This window comes from Grampus griseus (genome assembly GCF_964374135.1).
Source record: "Grampus griseus genome assembly, chromosome: 5".
Lineage (NCBI taxonomy): Eukaryota > Metazoa > Chordata > Mammalia > Artiodactyla > Delphinidae > Grampus > Grampus griseus.
Genome location: NC_138998.1, coordinates 116,160,585 through 116,176,828, shown reverse-complemented (window position 1 = coordinate 116,176,828; position 16,244 = coordinate 116,160,585).

The window sequence follows — 16,244 nt, the reverse complement described above, 5'->3', positions numbered from 1 at the left end:
GCACGAAGCACCTCAGGCTGTTGCAACGTCACGCTGGTCTCTGCCGCCGCAGGCTCACTCCGCATCCTCACCCCTCCCTCCCCCCCCCCCCCCCGGCCTGAGTGAGCCAGAGCCACCCAATCAGCAGCTCCTTTAACCCCGTCCTGTCTGAGCGGAGAACAGACGCCCTCTGGCGAACTACACACAGAGGGGGCCAAATCCAAAGCTGAACCCTGGGAGCTGTGCCAACAAAGAAGAGAAAGGGAAATTTCTCCCAGCAGCCTCAGGAGCAGCGGATTAAATCTCCACAATCAACTTGATGTACCCTGCATCTGTGGAATACCTGAATAGACAACAAATCATCCTAAATTGAGGAGGTGGACATTGGGAGCAAAGATATATTTTTTTCCCCCTTTTCCTCTTTTTGTGAGTGTGTATGTGTATGCTTCTGTGTGTGATTTTGTCTGTATAGCTTTGTTTTTACCGTTTGCCCTAGGGTTCTGTCCGTCCGCCTTTTTTTTTACTTTTTAAAAATTTTTTCTTAATAATTATTTTTTTTATTTTAATAACTATTTTATTTTATTTTATCTTCTTTCTTTCTATTTTTTTCTCCCTTTTATTCTGAGCGCTGTGGATGAAAGGCTCTTGGAGCTCCAGCCAGGAGTCAGTGCTGTGCCTCTGAGGTGGGAGAGCCAACTTCAGGACACTGGTCCACAAGAGACCTCCCAGCTCCAAATAATATCAAACAGCGAAAATCTCCCAGAGATCTCCATCTCAACACCAGCACCCAGCTTCACTCAATGACCAGCAAGCTACAGTGCTGGACACCCTATGCCAGACAACTAGCAAGAGAGGAACACAACCCCATCCATTAGCAGAGAGGCTGCCAAAAATCATAATAAGGCCACAGACACCCCAAAACACACCACCAGACGTGAACCTGCCCACCAGAAAGACAAGATACAGCCTCATCCACCAGAACACAGGAACTAGTCCCCTCCACCAGGAAGCCTACACAACTCACTGAACCAACCTTAGCCACTGGAGACACACACCAAAACAACGGAAACTAGGAACGTGCAGCCTGCGAAAAGGATACCCAAAACACAGTAAGCTAAGCAAAATGAGAAGACAGAAAAGCACACAGCAGATAAAGGAGCAAGGTAAAAACCTACCAGATGTAACAAATGAAGACGAAATAGGCAGTCTACCTGAAAAAGAATTCAGAATAATGATAGTAAAGGTGATCCAAAATCTTGGAAATAGAATAGAGAAAATACAATAAAAGTTTCACAAGGACGTAGAAGAACTAAAGAGCAAACAAACAATGATGAACAACACAATAAATGAAATTAAAAATTCTCTAGAAGGGATCAATAGCAGAATAACTGAGGCAGAAGAACGGATAAGTGACCTGGAAGATAAAATAGTGGAAATAACTACTGCAGAGCAGAATAAAGAAAAAAGAATGAAAAGAACTGAGGACAGTCTCAGAACCTCTGGGACAACATTAAATGCACCAACATTTGAATTATAGGGATCCCAGAAGAAGAAGAGAAAAAGAAAGGGACTGAGAAAATATTTGAAGAGATTATAGTTGAAAACTTCCCTAATATGGGAAAGGAAATAGTTAATGAAGTCCAGGAAGCACAGAGAGTCCCATACAGGATAAATCCAAGGAGAAACACGCCAAGACATACTAATGAAACTATAAAAATTAAATACAAAGAAAGCATATTAAAAGCAGCAAGGGAAAAACAACAAATAACACACAAGGGAATCCCCATAATGTTAACAGCTGATCTTTCAGCAGAAACTCTGCAAGCCAGAAGGGAATGGCAGGACATATTTAAAGTGATGAAGGAGAAAAACCTACAACCAGATACTCTACCCAGCAAGGATCTCATTCAGATTTGACTGAGAAATTAAAACCTTTACAGACAAGCAAAAGCTAAGAGAATTCAGCACCACCAAACCAGCTTTACCATAACGCTAAAGGAACTTCTCTAGGCAGGAAACACAAGAGAAGGAAAAGACCTACAATAACACACCCAAAACAATTAAGAAAATGGGAATAGGAACATACATATCGATAACTACCTTAAATGTAAATGGATTAAATATTCCAACCAAAAGACATAGACTGGCTGAATGGATACAAAAAAAGGACCCGTATACATGCTGTCTACAAGAGACTCACTTCAGACCTAGGGACATATACAGACTGAAAGTGAGGGGATGGAAAAAGATACTCCATGCAAATGGAAATCAAAAGAAAGCTAGAGTAGCAATTCTCATATCAGACAAAATAGACCTTAAAATAAAGACTCGTGCAAGAGACAAAGAAGACACTAAATAATGATTAAGGGATCAATCCAAGAAGAAGATATAACAATTATAAATACTTATGCACCCAACATAGGAGCACCTCAATACATAAGGCAAATGCTAACAGCCATAAAAGGGGAAATTGACAGTAACACAATCATAGTAGGGGACTTTAACACCCCACTTTCATCAATGGAAAGATCATCCAAAATGAAAATAAATAAGGAAACACAAGCTTTAAATGATACATTAAACAAGATGGACTTAACTGATATTTATACGACATTCCATCCAAAAATAACAGAATACACATTCTTCTCAAGTGCTCATGGAACATCCTCCAAGATAGATCCTATCTTGGGTAACAAATCAAGCCTTGGTAAATTTAAGAAAACTGAAATCATATCAAGTATCTTTTCCGACCACAATGCTGTGAGACTAGATATCAATTACAGGAAAAAAAATCTGTAAAATATACAAGCACATGGAGGCTAAACAATACACTACTTAATAACTAAGAGATCACTGAAGAAATCAAAGAGGAAATCAAAAATACCTAGGAACAAATGACAATGAAAACACAGTGACCCAAAACCTATGGGATGCAGCAAAAGTAGTTCTAAGAGGGAAGTTTATAGCAATACAATCCTACCTTAAGAAACAAGAAACATCTCAAATAAACAACCTAACCTTACAACTAAAGCAATTAGAGAAAGAAGAACAAAAAACCCCAAAGTTAGCAGAAGGAAAGAAATCATAAAGATCAGATCAGAAATAAATGAAAAAGAAATGAAGGAAACGATAGCAAAGATCAATAAAAGTAAAAGCTTGTTCTTTGAGAAGATAAAAAAAATTGATAAACCATTAGCCTGACTCATCAAGAAAAAAAGGGAGAAGACTCAAATCAATAGGATTAGAAATGAAAAAGGAGAAGTAACAGCTGACACTGCAGAAATACAAAGGATCATGAGAGATTACTACAAGCAACATTATGCCAATAAAATGGAAAACCTGGAAGAAATGGACAAATTCTTAGAAATGCACAACTTCTGAGAGTGAACCAGGAAGAAATAGAAAATATGAACAGACCAATCACAAGCACTGAAATTGAAACTGTGATTAAAAATCTTCCAACAAACAAAAGCCCAGGACCAGATGGCTTCACAGGCAAATTCTATCAAACATTTAGAGAAGAGCTAACACCTATCCTTCTCAAACTCTTCCAAAATATAGCAGAGGGAGGTACACTCCCAAACTCATTCTACGAAGCCACCATCACCTTGATACCAAAACCAGACAAAGATGTCACAAAGAAAACTACAGGCCAATATCACTGATGAACATAGATGCAAAAATCCTCAACAAAATACTAGCAAACAGAATCCAACAGCACATTAAAAGGATCATACACCATGATAAGTGGGGTTTATCCCAGGAATGCAAGGATTCTTCAATATACACAAATCAATCAACGTGATATACCATATTAACAAATTGAAGGAGAAAATCCATATGATCATCTCAATCGATGCAGAGAAAGATTCTGACAAAATTCAACACCGATTTATGATAAAAACCCTGCAGAAAGTAGGCATAGAGGGAACTTTCCTCAACATAATAAAAGCCATATATGACAAACCCACAGCCAACATTGCCCACAATGGTGAAAAACTGAAACCATTTCCACTAAGATCAGGAAAAAGACAAGGTTACCCACTCTCATCACTATTATTCAACATAGTTTTGGACGTTTTAGCCACAGCAATCAGAGAAGAAAAAGAAATAAAAGGAATCCAAATCGGAAAAGAAAAAGTAAAGCTGTCACTGTTTGCAGATGACATGATACTATACATAGAGAATCCTAAAGATGCTACCAGAAAACTACTAGAACTAATCAATGAATTTGGTAAAGTAGCAAGATACAAAGTTAATGCACAGAAATCTCTTGCATACCTATACATTAATGATGAAAGATCTGAAAGTCAAATTAAGAAAACACTCCCATTTACCACTGCAACAAAAAGAATGAAATATCTAGGAATAAACCTACCTAAGGAGACAAAAGACCTGTATGCAGGAAATTATAAGACACTGATGAAAGAAATTAAAGATGATACAAATAGATGGAGAGATATACCATGTTCTTGGATTGGAAGAATCAACATTGTGAAACATTGTGAAAATGACTCTACTACTCATAGCATTCTACAGATTCAATGCAATCCCTATCAAACTACCACTGGCATTTTTCACAGAACTAGTACAAAAAATTTCACAGTTTGTATTGAAACGCAAAAGACCCCGAGTAGCCAAAGTAATCTTGAGAAAGAAAATCGCAGCCAGAGGAATCAGGCTCCCTGACTTCAGACTATACTACAAAGCTGCAATAATCAAGACAGTATGGTACTGGCACAAAAACAGAAAGATAGATCAATGGAACAGGATAGAAAGCCCAGAGATAAACCCACGCACATATGGTCACCTTATCTTTGATAAAGGAGGCAAGAATATAGAGTGGAGAAAAGACAGCCTCTTCAATAAGTGGTGCTGGGAAAACTGGACAGCTACATGGAAAAGAAAGAAATTAGAACACTTCTTAACACCATACACAAAAATAAACTCAAAATGGATTAAAGACCTAAATGTAAGGCCAGACACTATCAATCTCTTAGAGGAAAACATCTGCAGAACACTATGACATAAATCACAGCAAGATCCTTTCTGACCCACCTCCTAGAGAAATGAAAATAAAAACAAAAATAAACAAACGGGACCTAATGAAACTTCAAAGCTTTTGTGCAGCAAAGGAAACCATAAACAAGACGAAAAGACAACCCTCAGAATGGGAGAAAATATTTGCAAAGGAAGCAACTGACAAAGGATTAATCTCCAAAATTTACAAGCAGCTCATGCAACTCAATATCAAAAAACAAACAACCCAATCCAAAAATGGGCAGAAGGCCTAAATAGACATTTCTCCAAAGAAGATATACAGATTGCCAACAAACACATGAAAGAATGCTCAACATCATTAATCATTAGAGAAATGCAAATCAAAACTACAATGAGATATCATCTCACACCAGTCAGAATGGCCATCATCAAAAAGTCTACAAACAATAAATGCTGGAGAGGGTGTGGAGAAAAGGGACCCCTCTTGCACTGTTGGTAGGAATGTAAATTGATACAGCCACTATGGAGAACAGTATGGAGGTTCCTTAAAAATCTAAAAAGAGAACTACCATATGACCCAGCAATCCCACTACTGGGCGTATCCCCTGAGAAAACCATAATTCAAAAAGAGACATGTACCACAATGATCATTGCAGCTCTATTTACAATAGCCAGGACATGGAAACAACCTAAATGTCCATCAACAGATGAATGGATAAAGAAGATGTGGCACATATATACAATGGAATATTACTCAGCCATAAAAAGAAACTAAATTGAGTTATTTGCACTTAGGTGATTGGACCTAGAGTCTGTCATATAGAGTGAAGTAAGTCAGAAAGAGAAAAACAAATACTGTATGCTAACACATATTTATAGAATCTAAGAAAGAAAGAAAATAAAAGGTCATGAAGAACCTAGGGGCAAGATGGGAATAAAGTCACAGGCCTACTAGAGAATGGACTTGAGGATATAAGGAGTGGGAAGGGTAAGCTGTGACAAGGTGAGAGAGTGGAATGGACATATATACACTACCAAACGTAAAATAGATAGCTAGTGGGAAGCAGCCACATAGCACAGGGAGATCAGCCCGGTGCTTTGTGACCACCTAGAGGGGTGGGATGGGAGGGTGGGAGGGAGGGAGATGCAAGAGGGAAGAGATATGAGAACATATGTATATGTATAACTGATTCAATTTGTTATAAAGCAGAAACTAACACACCATTGTAAAGCAATTATACTCCAATAAAGATGTTAAAAAAAAAGGTTTTTGTTTTTCATGAATAACACTCTTCAGATTGTCACAATCCTTTGAAAATTTTCCAGAGTTCTGAAATAAAGTGGCTTTGATAATTTTTCTAATGTTCTCATAGTTTTTATAGAGGAATATATTTTCAGAGGTCCTTACTCCATCATTATATATTTTCCTTCTTCCATATATATACTTTTTCTTTTGCTATTCATTCTTACCTCTCTTACAGCCATTTGAAATTTTCTATTTTAAATTCCTTGAGCTCCTTTAAATTCCTTGAATAAATTCTATTTATGACACTTAATTTAAAGTCCTTGTATGATCATTCTGTGATCTGAATCTTCCATATATTTTTTCCTAATGACTTTTTGCTTGTCATTTAAATTCAGATTCATGTCTTCTCTAGTTTTTGTTGTATATGTTTGCTTCATCTTATTTGATTTGCTTGAGTACAGATTATATATAAAGTTCAAAGGGATCATATCAGGTTCTGGATGATATATATATTTACCTACAGAGGATTTACTTTTATTTCTGTCAGGCAGCTCAGTTAAGGGTGCTAGCAGCTCCAATTGACATTAATTTTATCAGTCACTGAAATGAGTCAAATCTGGGCTTTAGTCCCTCTGAGGGCCTTTTTCTGTTTGCTTTTGTTAGTGTCTTTAGTGTGTAACCATTCTAGGCGCTGGGTTTTTCTTATATATGGGTCCTGAACTCCAATCCCTGCTGCCCCGTGAGTCAGCCTAAGTGCTTCTCAGCCTCCCCACCTCTGAGCTGCCTCGTTAGGAACCGGTAAATATATTGAAGAGAAAAGAAGCATCTGATGCTGGGCTTGTCTATATCTGCTCTCATTCTTTTCTGGATTCAAGTGTGCACAAATCCTCAATCTTCATTACTTAGTTAGTTCTCCAGTGCCTTCACATAGATATATGTACTTTATTTTGTGCAGCTTTTTTTTTTTTTTTTAAACAGGGAAGATTTCTCTGAAGCCATTGATTGTACCATTCTCAGAAATAAAAGCTCTGCTCAAAAGTTTAGTTCTTGACCGTAGGTTTCTGAATCTATTTGTTTTTTTTTTTTTCCCCAAGAAAGAGTCACTTACCAGGATGAATGGAATTCAAAGAGAATGTTGGCCTCCTCATGCTGCTAGAGACCACCTTAATTAGAATCAGACCTACTGACCTCTGTGTGTAGTGCTCAGATTTGCATTCTATGAAGTTTCTCTTTCATTTTTAAGCAAAGGAGAGATTTGAGAGGATTTGTACCAAAGGAAGAAACCAAAAGGATCATACCAACATTGGCTGGTATATTAGTTTGCTAAGGCTGCCATAACAAAATATCACAGATTGAGTGGCTTAAAAAATAGAAATTTATTTTCTCACAATTCTGGAGGCTGTAAGTTCAAGATCAGGGTGCTGACAGGATTGGCTTCTTCTGAGGCCCTTCTCCTTGGCTTGTAGATGGCTATCTTCTCCCTGTGTCTTCACATGGTCTTCTACCTTTACATGTCCATGTACAGACTTCTTATGAAGTCACCCCATCATATTGAATGAGGGTCCACCTCATTTTAACTTAATTACTTTTCTAAAGACACTATCTACAAATACAGTAACATTTTAAGGTACTAGGTTTTAAGATTTCAACATACAAAATTTAAGGGAACACAATTCAGCCCATAACACCTGGGGTGATGGATCTTGGCTCTCAAGGAGAAATTTCATTATTTCTATACTTTAGAGGCCATTACAATTTAGATTCAGACCGAGAGAACTCTTACAGAGCCTTCAGGAAATGGCTCTTCATACCAATACACTCAGTGATAAAGTAAAGACACAACTTGCCCCGGGAACGTCAATGGATTCTTATTAAGTCCCTGAAATGGTCATACTTTCTGCTCTTTCGAAGGCCTGGGTGTTCAACATTTCCTTGAATGTAACGAGATTCTCAGTATTTTTCAAAAACTATTTTTTTAACTTAAAATTATCTTATTTTAATATCTTAATTTTCAGAAAATAGAAAGTTAAAAATGCTTTAACTTCTTTAGCAGACTTTAAAAAGTAAGTGAAATAATTATAACTTTTTCAAAAGAATTTACATTATTCCATCAAACACTAACCCCATGGACAGCATACATCTTCAGATTCCTGACTACTGAAGCGTCACAAGTATGAAATTATCAAAGTAATAGAGCTCACAGTGTAGACACCATATCTCTAGGATGTAGGAAAATTTCAAGGAGAATTGTTTATGTGTAGATAGTAGCACATTTATTTAATAAACACAAACATCTACTATACAGTTTTGCATAGTTCAAAAAGGGCATTGTGGTGGTTATGAAAATCAAAACCAAAAACAAAACCACCCATTAATCCATTGGCCTGATCCTCCAAGGGTATATAATCTGAGGAGACCCTAAAAACATGGATTGTTACATAGCTGTTGAGAGTCATCCTCACACAGAGGCCATACTACCCTCCAAGTTATAATTATCTCACTGCATATATTGCATGGCCAAAGCAAATGTAAGGATTACTGAAATGTAAGGTAGGAAGATTAAGAGTACATTGAATTCAACTAGAAATAGCTAGATTTCCACAAAGTCAATCATTTATGATATTGATAATTCAAAAGAGTATCTAAAAGTAGACAACATTTTGAGGGCAAAATAACGCTTATAATGGTTATAATGACAGGTCCTGCATTCCTGTTTGACTTCCAGGACGAAAACAGTTTCTTTCTTCATATGTCTAAGACAAAAGAGTAAAAAAAGATCCTGGGAAACTTGGGGTAGGACATTTTAACCATCTCATTCTTTTGACTGATTATGTAATATTGTATAGCTATAGAGAATAAAAGAATAAAAAGCCATTACTTAGTACATCCTTTCTTGTAAAAATGAGAATTAAAGAATCATCATAAAGAATTAAGGTGCTTATCATAGTGTCATCTTAGAGGAAAAAGTAAAGAAGCTTTTAAAATGAAAGTACATATGTTTAAGCAAGTATACTAGCATTTTCTTCTTTTTCTACTTTATTAAAAAGAAAAAAACTATTCTCTAAATACAGTATTATGACACCACCTACTGGGAATTTAGAAGACAACAATCAAGTTATTTCAGTGTAACCATCCTGTCATCAAGCATTTTTTAAATTATCAATTCAGCCGTGTTGTTAAATTCTTGAAGCCAATCCAACATGCTTTCTGTCTCCACCACTCCACTGAAAAGACCCTTGTCAAAATCACCTACTCTTCTGTCCTCATTTTACCCAGAAACACTTATCATAGGTGACCATTTCCTACTTTTAGAAAAATTCTTCTGTCTTGGAGTAAGAGACACCAGATCTTCCTACTTCATTGGAGAGTCTCTATTTCCTTAGCTGGTTTTCCCTCCAACATAACACCTTTTAATGCTCCTCAGAACTCAGTCCTGGGCCCTCCTCTCTTCTCTCTACATCATCTTATCACATAACATGAATTCCCTTGACTAACTGCATCTCAGACGTGATTATTCTCAACTTTATGTCTCTAGAGGATAATCCTCTACCAGGCTCCAGACTTAGAACTCCAATGGCAAACTTGCATAGAAACAGAAAATTAAAACTTACTAAATGCTATGAAATTGGAAGCAAGTCCAGAGGCCTCCCACGTGTCTCTTTCCAATCACACATTTATCCTCCCTCCTGGAGTAACTATTATCTGGACTTACATGGTAATCCTTTCTTGTCTTTTAATTTTTTTTTCAGTTTTGCCATTCATAAATGCATTCCTATATATTTTTATTTTACCTAGGTTTTTTAATGTTAAATAAATGGAATTTTACTGTATATGCTTTTGTCTTCTTTTAGTCAGCCATATCTTTATAAGATTCGCCCATGTTGATATATGCAGCTGTCACCTTCTCCTTTTTATTGCTGTACAGTATTCCATTATATGAACATACTACAATTTGTCAGTTTATCGTTGATGGATATTTGGGTTGTTTCTAGTTTTTGCTAGTATAAACAATGCTTCCAAGAACATTTTTGTATGTGTAAACTGATATACATGTACCTAACTATCTTTAGGAAAAATACTTAGGAATTACTGAACAATGTACTCATAACTTCAGATGTTTTAAAATAATGCTAAACACTTTTCCAAAGAGGTTGCATTAATTTACACACCAACCAGTATAATTTAGGTGTTCCTATTGCTACATACACATCCGCACCAATATTTGTTTGTTTTTTGCCAATCTTGTGGGTGTTTGGTGGTATCTCATTGTGATTTTAATTCCTATTTTCCTGATTATTTATGAGGTTGAACACTTTTCTGGTTATCAGTCATTTGGATTTTTTTTTTTTTGGTAAAGCCTCTATTCAAGTTCAGGTTTTTATTGGATCCTCAGGCATTTTTGTATTATATATACATATAATTCTTTTTCTTTGTGGCTATGTTTTTCTTCTATGTCTTCATCATAGCCTGAACTATGGTAGCCTGAACTGTGTCAACAATGAAAGTTGTAAGTCCCTGTCTAGAATCTCCTTCCTGTATGGTTGCTAGTTAGCATTGGCCAAAAGAATTGCAAGACTGGGAAAGTAGAAGTGAATGAGCCTTGTTTTCTGAAGGTCATTAGTTAGATGTGGTGACTGACAAATGCAGAGGTGCCAGTAGGTTCTAGCTTGAACCTGCTCTCCTCCACTCCACACCCAGCTTTCTTTGGCTGCTAACTCTGTTGACCAACAGTTGCCCCAGGCCCATCATCATTGCAGAGTTGGTAGCTATACAGAGCATACCTTCTCATAGATCTAGGAGCCTTCTCTTCAGAGTCCCACTTTAGCAGCTGGGCATGCTTGGCTCCCCAGGTTTACTGATCAGTGATACCTCCTCTGATTTGCCAACTTCTCTCCTAGAATGTCACTTCCCAGATGCTGCCATAATTGTGTAAGTTTTAATTATTATAAGTATCTTATCTCACAACTCATAGTAGCTCTGCTTCCCTCATTTAACCTCATGAATGTAGATATTGGTATCAGAAGTGGTTCCAGGGTAACTGAATCTTGAGTACATTAATCTATCATGTTTATCTCCAATCCAATTAGATTAAAATGAATTAACGTTGCCTATCATAAAGGCGATGCTGGTAGGCCGTGAATTGCAGTGGCAAAACCGTGACTTAAATTATCACATGAAATCACTTGTAGAAGGAAAGACTTGGAGTGACTAAGTAGCTGCTGCCATTTTTTGTGAAAATTTGTTGTATTAACAGATTGATTGGTTACATCAAAGTGCACTGAAGAATTTGAAGAAAGAAAATGATGAGCTCAGGGGGTTAAATAATTCTCATCTCAAAGTCTGAGTAAAGGACAAGAAAACTGCAACTATCTTAAATGAAACCCTTGTCTCCTATAGCCACAAGGTCTTTTCTAAAACCATACCCAAAGTTGAATTCTGTGCAAGGCTGAATTAAAAAGCAAATTGAGTTCACAGCATTATAGAGGATCTCTTATGTTAAAGTCAGGTCATTGATTGGGAAAGAGTGGGACCCTGAAAATTGGAACAGGGACACAAGGGAAGTCTCCAGTGAAGCTGAGGACCTTAAACCCCAAAGTTCTGTTGAACCTTGTCAATAAGAGCAGCCTTCTTCCCCTGTATTGAGTTTGGATTTCCCTTGCCTGAAAAACTTGTAATGGCCTCACCTGAGGTGGCTGTCTAGCAGGGACCTGCTGATTCTCTTCAATATTCACACCACCTCTCATTGTTTGTAGGCCTATATTCAGATTCAAATTCTAGCAGGCCCCAGGGTTAAACTTAAAGTGTGATCCAAGAGGAGACACTATGTACATTAAAAAAATGCAAAATTCTGCCAATTTATTTTGAGAGGAACCTGAGGACAATGTGTGAGAATGGATGTTTGATAAGAGTGAGGGAATTCGAATATAATGCTAACTTGATTGATATGAAAGCACTAAGCAGAGACCTTGGATTCAATTTTTGGCTTCAATGGCTAGCAGCAGCTCTAAGAGTTTTCTTGGTTGGGTGACTGAAATTGGACTCGAATATGGCAAAAACTGAACAAAGTTGAGATGCCAGAACTTCCTTGGTACACTGCATATGGAATTGCCCAAAAGTTTACAGAAACTGCAATGCTGAAGTAGATTATGTATCCCTGCTGTGTCCACTGGAGAGGCCAGAAGATACTCCCTTCATCAAATCCTTGGGAAATATACTGGTGACGTGATCACCAGCATCCTTTAAAAGAGCTCTTGTAGCTATTCTCTGTGCACTAGAAATGACAATGGGAAGTGCTGCCCTCAAACTTGCGAGAATTCAATGGGAATAATACGATCTCAGAGAGGTAGGGGTCATGTAGCATCACTGAACTAGTAGAGACAAGGTAGATATGGTTACTTTAATGGCAGCACAGCCAAAAATAACTGAGAGTCTTGATTTTTGGCAACGTCTAATTGTCATGGTGTCCTAGGACTAAAATAGATAGGTAGACTATTAAAGAAGAAAAGCTTATAAATCTGTTGAAGAGAAATTTCACTTGAATCAGCAAATGAAGAGTCGTGGCCCCTCAACCAATTCCAAGACAAGCCAGTGTGCAGCCGCAGAGCCACTTGAATGAAGAGGAGACTCAGTCTCCTCGAGAAAGTCCCCAGTTATTAAGGTGACTGTGCACTGGGGAAAAGGATATAATCAAGCATTTCAGGTATGATGGACATAATTCCTGGGGCTGCAGGAATGTCATTATGGTACACCAGCAAGAGCAGGAGTTCATGCAGGTCAGATATTAAGAGTTTTGGGTTAGGTCTACCTCAACTAGGTTCTATTCCCAGCATTTTCTCCAGGATGATGTCTACCCTTCTGAAGCAATTTTGATTTTGAGCATTTTTTATTTCCTTGAGGATTAGACTGCCTCAGACCCCTCCGATATTTTTGTCCACATCCTTTTGTACTCAACCACAAACTGAAGCCAGTGGAGTCTTCTCCCTGTTTTGCTTATCGTTCTCAGAATTATTTGCAGAAGATTCCGATTGAGGTCTCCTCACTTTATGGTATTTATTGGCAATTTCTGTTTTCTGAGGGTCTTAGGACATACAGAATTTCCTTGTTTTTTTTTTTTTGTTGTTGTTGTTTGCTTGCTTTTTACTGATAACTCCTCACATCTGCTAAACCTGTCAAACTCTTGCCAAAATATTGTAGTTGCGTGTAGTTTGGCTCCATCCACTTGTATTTTGTAGCTTATAAGAATTCCCGTCACTTCATTTTGTTGAAAAATCCTATGTTTTTCTTTAACTATCCTTTTCTTAATGAAAAAAGGATCTGGGAACATTTTAGAAAGTATGTTATCATGATTATCTCACCCAAGCCGTAAGTCCATTCTTTATTTTTCTTACTGCACTGCCATCTTGCAAATTGCTAATATCCTCTCACTATATTGCCTTGTCTTTTCACTCTCTTCAGGGAATCTTTTGATGGACAGAATTCTTAATTTCATGTGGTTAAATTTATCAAAAATTTCCTTCATGTTTAATTCTTTTTCTGTGTTAAGAAATCCTTTGCTATTCCAAGATCTTAAAGACACTTCCCATACACTATCTTCTAAAAGATTTATAGACTTCTGTGATTTAGCCATCATGGAACAGTTTAAAAAATATGAAGCAACTCTTTTCAGTGTTTGGAAAATGGACACGCAAGGTTGCAATACTCGAGGGCAGTGTAGAACACCAGATAAGCTTTCTTCCTGGAGACATTTTCAAAATATGGGGTATGGAAAATGCAAACCAAGCAAAGAGCAGGTGTCTTATTCGGTGAAATTTCCAGGACTATGGAAGGCACACTGAAGTTTGAAACTGTTAGATGATTTTTATTTTTCTAAGAAATTACATGACTACTTTGAAAAATGATTCCTATCTATCTTTAAAATAATTGTCCTTGCTAGTCCAAATTTTAAGCTAATTCTATGTGTCATGTGGAAGTGTGAGAACAGCGTAATTTTCATAATTAATATAAGGGATGCAGCAGTTATAATCAGCACTTAATTTCCTTTCAAGCCTCAGGTTTGTGATTTAAGCACAACAAACTCCAAAAGAAAAAGAAGGCAGAAAATTTAACTATTTTTCACTTAAAATATATTATTTTGGTTAACATGTTATGCTGGTATTTTTATCATTTTAAATATTATATTGTTTTACTCAATTTCTAAAGTGGTAAAATATCAATAGATATAACCTGCTCAAACAAAAGCTCTTTTAGGTCCTCAAAAATTTTTGTGTGAAGAGGTTCTGAGACCAAAAAGTTGGAGACCTGCTGTTCTCTACCACTAATATTCAATTAGAATTCAATTCATAAACACCACAAAAACATTAAAACACATTAAGATACTTAAAGAAAAATTAAAAAAAATTAAACTCTTCTGAAAGACATGAATCTAATGAAAGGATAGACAATATTGTTTTTGGATAGGAAGACTCATCATTGTAAAGGCTCAATGATTTCTCTATATGCCAATCTATGTAAGCCAATGTAAGTACAGTCAAAATGCCAGTAGGATTTTTATTTGAAAGAAGATTGAATAATTCTAAGTTTATCTGTAAAAGAGTACAGAAAATTATGGAAAAAAATGAGTATTAAGCGCATCTCTGTTGGGTAGTAACACAACATATTAGCTACTAGGAAAATGTGTATTAGTTATAAAACAAATATTTTAAATCAATGTTAAAAAAAGTCATTAAATTAGTAATGGTAGCTGAATAGACAAAAACATTAAGTGGAACTGAAGAGAGTGTTCATAAATTTCAAATATAAAAATTTATTACCTAGTGCAGATTACATTTTAGATCAGTAAGGAAAAATAATATTTTATAGACAACTAGATAATCTTGGCAAAATTTTGTGAATTTTTACCTCACCCTTTAATATAATTTCCAACTGCACTAAAGACTGACATAAAAAACAAAATCATAAAAATATCAGAAGAAAATATGGGTATTTTTATAATCTTGAACAGGGAAAATCCTTTCTAAACATGGTATCAAAGGTGAAAATTATAAAGCAGGTCAACAGATTTGATTACATAAAAATAAAGTCATAAGACACTAATATTATAAGCAAGCTTAAAGTAAATGACAGAAGGTAAAAATCTGCAGTGTGTGTAGTAGTAAAGAACTAATGATTCCTAATGTGAGCTATTGCAAATTTATAGACGTGAACACCCAACAGAAAAAGTGCAAAGGTCATAAGCAAGTACAAGCGGCCATTAACATATTGAAACATATTCACTCTCATTAAAAATTTTAAAAATACAATAAATTTTCGGCTGTCCCTGAAAAATATTTACGACTGTTAATATTCTATGTTGTTGAACCTGTGAAGAAACACTCTCTCATGCACTAGTGGTGGCAGTATAAACAGGAAGTTTGGTAAAGTTTGACAATTTAGCTCAAAATTTTTTATCTGTATACTCCGTAACTCAGACAAAAGTTATACATCTACAAATTTAGCAGAAAGACAAAAGAGATAAAAAGTAGTACACAGAGAGACATAAGTAGCAGCCTACATTGTATATCCATGAATAAATATTGTACATCTTCCTTATAATAAAGTGCTGTAGAGCAGTGGGATATATATACACACTTCCTTGGAAATATGTCTACATCTATTATATTTCATTTAGATATAGTTGTATGTGTGCATGTATATGTGCACATGCACAGAAAGATGTCCAGGGGGATCAATGCAAAAATGTTAAGTGTCTAACTCTGGGTAGATAGATGAATTTGGGGGGATTATTACTTTTGTCTAATCATTGTTTGTTTTATAAACATACTACCTGGCAGATACTGTGGCATATGGCACACAAGCAAAACGTGTCAATGGGCATGAATTCATATTATATATACATCCTTCCACTGCTGACTTTAAAAATAAAGCATTAAATAGCATCATTAAAAAGTTTCATTTGATAAAAAAAGAGCAACAGGATTTCAATCAGAACTAGTGCATTTACTCTTGAGGTCCCAGAGAT